Genomic DNA, 8,890 nt, shown 5'->3' with positions numbered 1-8,890 from the left:
CTTAACTGCACTTATTTATTGCAGTGACCACTGTTTGGTTACTACTTAATTTATTTGTTTTGCTGTACATTGCTTTGCCCTCAAGGCAGTGGTATACAAATAAAAATATACAGACATACATACATCTCATATATATAGGTTTGTTTCAGAATATGTATTTATTCATTAAGCTGAAATTGATACAATTATGTTTTTTTAAAAAGACACACCAAACATTAACAATCTTCACCCTGCCACCACAACTTGCTTCTTTACTTATTTATGGACATGAACGTTGGGTGTTGCAGTTCTTTTTCAATATCAAAGGGTTCAGATCAGTCATCTAAAAATACATTTTCTTTTTGTCCTAAATAGGATATAGCAGAGGAATCGGGCACCAACACCTGCCAGACCTGAAATTCTTCCAAATCTCTGAGGAGCAAAGTGGCGACAACAACAACCAGGTAAGCCAGTGGCATTAACTAGTTGTTACTGGGCCCCCATAGCAAATTCAATTTAGGGCCCAAAAAATATTTATAAGTTTGGCTATTTTACCAAGATATATTTCAAATGCTTAATTATTTAGGGTCTCACTGGGCCCCTACACTTCCTTTGGGCCCCCCTGCAACCGCAGGGTCTGCTTCCTCTATTATCTACACCCTCTGCAGTAAGTCGTAAAGCCTTTAAAAAGGGTTTGAGAAAGGATTATTTAATTAAAACTTTTCATTAGTTTATATTTAAATGGTTTGCTCTCTGTATAATGAGCTGCTGCCTCAGAGACTGATATAGCTGCTTGTAATTTGAATTTAAGAATGTCTAAAATGGCTCTCAAACCAATCACCAGTTGGACTGAGAAAGTCTTTCATATTTTAAAAAAAAAACAAAGCTTCTTCTCAAGCTAAGTTTATTAGTTCAGCACGAACCCTGATTAATGAATGATCTCGAAAAAATTAGAGACCAGAAAAATGTTTTTGCAGTTTTCTTTTTTTTCAAAATCTTCCAAGTTTTTTACTGAAAAGCTACCCTGAAAACTCAATTTTTTTGGGGAAAAACACAACTCGATCTTTAATAATGTACCCCCCATAATGTCTGTTGAAGCACTGCACTCCAGGCGTTCAGTTTTGTCTACAAAAAAAGTTCTCTCTTTGAAAACCAAGGATTGTCAGTAAATATAAACCATAGTATACTTTATATGTGTGAGCCTAGCTATGTTACCGAACATATTGACAACCCCTCTCCAGTAAATAAACCTTTCCTTTTCCTTCAAATTATAATTTTAGCAGCTCCCCAAGAATAGTTGATCTAAAAAATATGTTTTTTGTCTTCTCCAGGCATATCAACATCTACTTGCAACTAAATACCCGGTAAGCAGCTGTAGAACTGTATTTTGGAACACTAAGTGACGCAAAAGCTCTACTTTAATGGTTTGACTTAAATATTCCAGTCCTCAGCCTTCTCCCCTAATACACTAGTTCCCAGTTCCCCTACACCCCCTGTGCTTCTTTCATGTTGGAAAGGTTATTTGTCCAACTGCCTTAAATTCAGTTTTGTATTTATCATGTTTTTTTTATACAATGCTATTTTTTTAGAAGCCACGGAGTTATGTACAAGTCCTGGAGCCCATCGGAGAGGACAGCTACGGTGTCATTTATAATGTAAGATATTTCAGTTAGTGGGTAATTTTTGTCATATTTTGGGTGATTCTGTAAATACAGCCAATTAGTTGTACCCTCTAGAGTTTTGTCCCTTCTTTGTTTTCTTGTGCTTCTGAAGCTGCCAATAAACCTTCCATATCCACACAATATATGCGTTTACTTTTCCATAATGTTCCAAACAGTAATGATCACAGAGATTCTTTCCTTCTTTTGTTGTAGGGATGGCACCGTAAAGAACAAAAGGAGGTGGCAGTTACCATCATGAAAGATGAAGAGGTAATGTGTCTTGATACGATTACTATAATTAAGGACTAATAAGCTTTTTTGTAACACCTACATTATGATTTGTAGTAGTAGGGTAATTTGCTAAGCTAATCACTATGTAACTGTAAAAATAAGTGAATACCATTTGAGACATGTATGGGATTAAAAAAATAAAATAACTGAGAGTTAATCATATTATGCAATTCTCATGTAGGGATATTACAATGTTGACGTTTTTTAGAACTACAAGTTAGGTCGGAGTATTTGAAATTGTCATTTTATTGTATTGACTTTACTTTTTTTTTTTTTAAACTAGAAGCAGAAAGAAGTCCTCAATGAACTGCAGGTTCTAGAAACCATTTCTGGCCATGGAAACATCATTGGCTATTACGGGGCATATTTCCAACCTGCCTCTGTGAAAATGCCAGAATATGAGGGACTTTGGATTTCAATGGAGCGTTACAGTGGGACATCGATAAAACAGCTCTTTAACAGCAACATATCCCACTCCTTGAAAGAGGGCTGGATTGCTTATACCTGCAAGGAGGTATTAAAGGTATGTCTCAAGTGAAACTCCTTGGTACTGTTCTGGATAAATCTATTTCATTAAACGTCAAGAAAAATATTTATATTTTCACTTTTCCTTTATTCAGGGCCTGTGCCACCTTGATAAGCACAAGGTGATTCATCATGACTTAAGGCCAAACAACATCATGATAACATCTGATGCAGAAGTGAAGATCAGTAAGTGATACCAAAAACCTGAACAAACGGATATTTATTTCTATCGTCATGGTGGGTTGCATTTATAAATGAAAATTAAAATTCCTGCTTTTGTTATACAATTTCAGGTGATGTCAGCTATGCCACCATTGGTGAAAACAGTCATAGTACTGCAGGTGCTCTTCCATACATGGCACCAGAAGTACTGGTCAACACTAACTATAAGGTCATAGAATACACCTCTAAGGTATTGTGATGTCTTCTCTCTCGTTTTATATATAATGTATGTAACTTGTACAAGGTGCACTGTGTGGACTTTTTCACTCACTTCACATACCCCTCTCATAACAGTGAATACAAAGCTGTAATATGGTTTCTGTGATATGAGAGGGGGAATCTGAAGTGAAGGAGAGAACTGCAGGGCACAGGAATGTTAGAAACCAACTCCACTTGACTCTTTATGGGATTTTCCAACTCTGTGTGACACACTCAGCCTGGGGTGTTTGGGGTCATTTTTTAAAGATCGCATCACTTCAATACTTTACAATTGCTTTACAATTGGTCCCACCAATATATAATGCTTAATGAATTTTCCTGATTTTCCAACACATAATATGGGGGTTCTACTATATTTTCTTACAAAATAGAATTATTGTGAGGTTGCAGATGCATAGATAAAAGAATCTGAATGATTGTAATTTTTTTCATGTGCCCTGTGTATATTCTTTTCTAATAGTTGCCTTTTCTTCCATATTTCAATATGTAGGCTGATGTATGGTCACTGGGAATCTCCGCCCTTGAAATGGCAGAAGGATACTACCGTAAGTAAACCCCAGTGTGTGTGCTATAGTGCATAAAGAACTGTTTGTAAAAATGTTAGAGGACATTTAGGTGTCACGCTTAAACATGGGATATTATTAAATATTGAAAACTATGGGGCTGGTTAGTAAGGGGCTGATTTACTAAAATTTGAATTTGCCAGTTACAATACCGTTATTTTGTCAGTATGCTGGCAATAAAGTAACAAGTATACAATTAAGTTAATTAGATTTTTTTTCAAGATTTGTTTTTTTAAGAAATGTTGTGATTGTCAATCATATTCTCATCTTGTATTTTCTTCCAACCTAGCATTCAGCAGATTTCCCAGCCATGCACGCATCAAAAGAATAATGCATGGTCCTGCTCCAGTATTGCTATGGGACTCATGGTGAGTGATTTCCACTGAAACAGGAAGAGAGGGTGAGGTGGAGAGGGTGGGGAATGAAAAGGAAATGAGGAGAATGTAGGGATATTGATAATGTGGTAAAGGGGTGTACAAATGAGAGAGTCAAGGAAACATATGGGGAAATAGGCAAGGGAGAAGTTATGGCAAGGGGGACATTGGGGTGAAGTAAGGATAGGGAAGAGATAAATGGGAAAGAAGTAAGGGGGAAGATAAAGTGTTATATGTGTAAATGCTCAGGTGCAGGAGCTCATGCTTAGCTTAAGATCTTGGGGTTATTATCTGGCAGCCAATAAAAGCTAGGCCAAGATGTTGGCAAAACCAGAGACATCATATTATGGTAGAAGGTAAATGTACTCTAATAATTTAGGGTTAGTAAGTAAGCAAAAAGACCCCCCTAATCAAGCAGATCAGTTGAACCATTAGAAGGGAAGGATTTTACTGTCTATTACCTTCTTGAACAGCTTTTGTCTTGTTATGCTTTGTCTGTGTTGTTAATTAGGCACAGAGTAACATGATCAAGATCCCAATGTTTAACAAAAGGACTTTCCATAAAATAGAAGCTTATGGGGTATATAGGGCACATGGCTGTGCTGGTTCTATTTCCAGTCTTTTAAATGCATGAGCTCTGGGAATTTAGTTATTATACAACATGAACAATTATAATTTTGCATCGGTTTCTTTTTTCCAGGAGTGACAACTTCCATGATTTTATAAAGAAATGCCTCCAGAAAAATCCGGATTGGAGGCCATCTGCAGAGCAGCTACTATCACACCCCTTCGTTCGTAACATCTGGAATGAAAGGGGTGTGAAAAGTAATATCAAGTGGCATCTACAGAGAGGTAAGGAAACTGTTGATTCTCATTATAGTTCACTTGATGTATAGACCATATCCACCTACTGATCTTATTCATACAATATTCTCTGGCTTTCATAAATATACTATAATTCTGTAACTAAAGCGCCCATAATAAAGGGTGAGATTGTATTAGGGCAGAGGTCACTAAACTAGGCCAAATCTATGAGAGAGATAAATATGATGAGATGGGAGAAAATGTTATTAGTTGTAGTAGTTATAGTTGACCTTTAAATTAGAAGCAAAGGGAATGAGATATAAATAATAGTAAATAAATATTTAAAAAAATTAACAAATTTTAGAATTATACACATACCGTCTCCATGGCTAACACTGAGCAATCTCTCCTTAGAAATGAAGCACTGAAGTAAGAAAACATCATGGCAGCCATCGGGGGAGGGACGGGGGCACATGTGCAGGGGCCCTATGTCATCTTTGGGCCCCGCAGAAAAACTTGGTCCCGATGGCAGCTAGAAGATTGACAACAGCGATTCACAAGATTGACATCAATATGATATTTTAAATAATAAACATCTTAAAAATACATTGGCCCCTATTGTATTTTTTTAATTGGGAGACATTGTTAATAACCTCCAAGCCCCCTCATATCCATCTTCCTTTTAATATTAGTTCTAATGATCTGGACAAAATCCCATAAACAGTCTTATGTGCTTGTTTTATCCACCCTGGTCCTGCTGGTAATTCCTGTGTTCTATTAATGGGTTCCATCAATATCTTTTCTTGCAGCAAGTGAGATGGCTAGTGCCATTTTTAACATGGTGCAGTGTGCCAGGGTAAATCTCTGCAATATTGTATTCCCTCTAGCGCTCCAGAAGAGCTGTTCATTTCTATGTAGATCTTAATAATAATAAATCATAATAATAAGAAATCATAATAATAAGAAATAATAATAGTAAGAAATAGTAACATAATAGATAAGGTTGACAAAAGTACATTGAATTCAACCTTTTAAAAAAAAAAAACCAATTGAACCTCTCCAATATACCTTGATGGAAAGTAAGCCCAGTCTCTGGATCAATTTTGTACTAAGAGTTCATTTTAGGAACTTATTTTCTCACTTTCCCACCCAACCCTTTCTTGAAGCTTTCTAATGTATCTGCCGGTAGAACGGATTCAGGGAGAAAAATCCACAACTCTTCCTGTAATAAAAATATTTTTTGCAGCTAAGATGAAACCTCCTAATTCAAATAGATGTTCTCATGCTTATCAAGTCATAGAGGATTGCCTCTTTTTGAACCCTGAGGGGTTAAAATGGTTGTTCTTTAAAAATGGTGTAGGGCCCCATAGGTTTAATGGCCCCCATGGCTTCAATTAATTAAAACCCATGTACCATTTCTACTTATTTTGCATACCAAGTTCATTGGCCCTTAGGTTGATGACCATTTCTTGCATTACTGTAACATGGTGATTTGCAAGGGGTGGCCCTTCCATTGAGCCTGGAGTCAACAAGGCCCCAGAAGTGTTAGGCCCTGAAGGGACAACCCCTTTAAAGAAGTCAGGGAACAGGGACCCTGAGAACAAGGTTAGCTAGTGTGCAGGATAGCCACTGTTGTAGCACTCTCTAGAAGCAGTGAGTCAGTGAGTTTAGTTATCAAGAGCAGCTTCAAGCTTTACCAAGTAGGATAGATGGGAGTAGGTCTCCCGTAGGCTCTGCTTGCTTGTAGTGAAGGTACCAAGTACTGACAAGGGAAACAGGGTGTTTTTCTATCCCTGTTCAACGTCTATTGTAGGGATCCAGACCACATGAAGCACTGTAAACCTGGAAGGTGAGCCCTGAAAGTTGCACTTCTGCGTTTAAAACTTTGCAAGGGTTTCCCTGCATCTACATGTCTTGTGTGCCAGTGTGCTTCTTTTACATATATATTAGGAGGTTGCCGTATTGTCCATCATTGAGCACCAAACTTACTATGTAATATACAATAAAGGTGTGTGAGAGCCCCTGAGCATCCCATTATTAGATAAATACACATTCATCAAAATATAACAGTAAATAGACACTTGTTCCTGAACAGCAATATATATATATATATATATATATATATATATATATATATATATATATATATATATATATATATATTACAATATATATGTATATTACAATAGACAGTGATGCAACTCAATGTTCTCTGCAGGAGATTCGTAACACCAATACTGTAACAAAGCATTGTTATCATATGGAACAAGCGACACACGGAATGTTAGATGCAAGTCCATGGATCGAATGTTCTCCCGGATCCATAAGGTTATATACGGGATTGGGGTATTGGGTTACAATCAATATTCCCAGGTTAGCACAGGCCCTGTAGTTCCATAATTAGAATAAATGCATCAATGATCTATCACCCTGCCTCTATACCACTTATCAATTTAGCTTTTTTAAATAGAAAATGAGAAAATAATTTTGCAATAAAAAGACATGACAAAATCAAGAGTTGGGAACCAGATACTTTAGCTTCTATATATGATACTTGCAAAGGCAGCAAATGGCTAAGGAAACTCTAAAAGACAAAACGCTGGGGGTTATTTATTAAAACTCAAATTAATCAAATTTTCTATTAAAATGAAGTCGACCTAACTCATTCACGAATTTAACTCATTTATAAATAATTGTTCTTGAAAAAGTTGGAGCAAAATCATGTTGGGATAAAATTGAGCGTCAATTCGAATTGTGTTTGAAGGTCTGAAAACTCGAGTTTATTGGATTATGGGACAAAAATCCCAGTGCAGATCACGATGTGAAGAAACAACTTAAAGGGCATCTGCCATGGACTTCTTCATGACCTCAACTGGTTTGAGATGAAGTATTTAGCAGCTTTGGGATATAATAAATCTTTAAAAATTCGGTAAATTTTCCCCTTCGAAAATCCAACCAGATAAATTTGAGGTTTAATAAATGGGGTCCTATAAATTGAAGGCCCTTGGATGAGATTCGGTCAAGGAATAAGAACAGCCCAATTTTTGCACACCAAAGGGCCATAGATACATTTGACCACCTGACTAAACAACTGGATCTTTCAGTATGTTAACATTTTTTTTTAATAAATATACATGCAAATGTAAAAAAAAGTTAGACAAATGGTTGTTACAGTACGTGTATAAAGGAAGTTACTAGTTGCTGTAGACAATAAAATTGCTTTTCATACTCAAGCATGGCCTTTTGTTAGATAGTCAGACCAGAATCCTTGGCCAAGAATGTAAGATTATTGTGGAAGAAGTGACCAGCAAATGCCAATCAGTGATCTGTCTGTACTTAAAGCTGCATACAATAAATTTGATACATTAACTTACCTTAGTTAAATGTTACTGAATGTTCAAGCATATTATTGGCCAGATGGTGGATCAAATTATACTGACCTGATTTTATTGCTCCTGTAACATATTAGGGTCCTGGGCACACAAGTGGGGATAGTTGTATCAATTACTTCATGTGATTTATCAGCAAGCTGGCATATTGTCAATGGTCTCTGTGGAAAGGATATATTGGAGTGGCCTTTGGTTCTCTGTGGCTAGTACGGTATGAGTTATTTTAAGGAAATATAATTGTGCCAGTGTCCTAATTGAAGCAAGAAATCCTTGAAATGTGAGGATGGACTCAGGATCTCTAACAGTCCTACTACATTCCTGGGCCACCCAGCAGTTGGAGATCCTGTTGTTACACCCCTGTTTGCTTTGAATGCCTATTACTTCTGAAACTATGGCATGGCACTATGATAGGATTGCCAGGTTGTCCGTATTATACCTCCTAGTAAAAGTGATTATTTATATCTAAAGTTATTAGATGAAAAACAATAATAGGATGGCTGGCAGCTTTTACTAAACTGTTTCTTATGACCGTTGTGGTTTTTCCAATTTGGCTATTGAGTTTCTACATCTGACGGTCTTTTTTTCCCTTCTACTCCTGTTTTCCCATTGATTCCTTTAAAAATAAACTGTCAATTGATTGGCTGGACCAAATCGTTTTATAACCTGATACAAATTTCTTAGAGAATATCTTTAATATCTCCAGTTCAACTGTATGAAAAGAATATACTGGAATTTGTTGTACTTAGTTGTTCATGTCATAATTGTGACATTCCCCATGCTGGTATTTTATACATGTAATAGTGGAGCTTTGTCTTTGCAGATTTAATATGCATGCTATAATGGCAGAAATTCCATTATTTACA

The 8,890-nt window shown here is 36.4% G+C and overlaps 1 pseudogene; it reads left to right on the top strand.

Annotated features, from left to right (window-relative positions):
* The window catches only part of LOC121395487, a 15,628-nt pseudogene extending 10,384 nt beyond the window's left edge, over positions 1-5,244 (top strand).
* The last annotated feature ends 3,646 nt before the right edge of the window (positions 5,245-8,890 follow it).

The sequence above is a fragment of the Xenopus laevis genome, chromosome 7L (assembly GCF_017654675.1).
Source record: "Xenopus laevis strain J_2021 chromosome 7L, Xenopus_laevis_v10.1, whole genome shotgun sequence".
Taxonomy (NCBI): domain Eukaryota; kingdom Metazoa; phylum Chordata; class Amphibia; order Anura; family Pipidae; genus Xenopus; species Xenopus laevis.
Note: the sequence above shows the minus strand (reverse complement) of the source record. Positions and strands in the feature narration are given on the sequence as shown.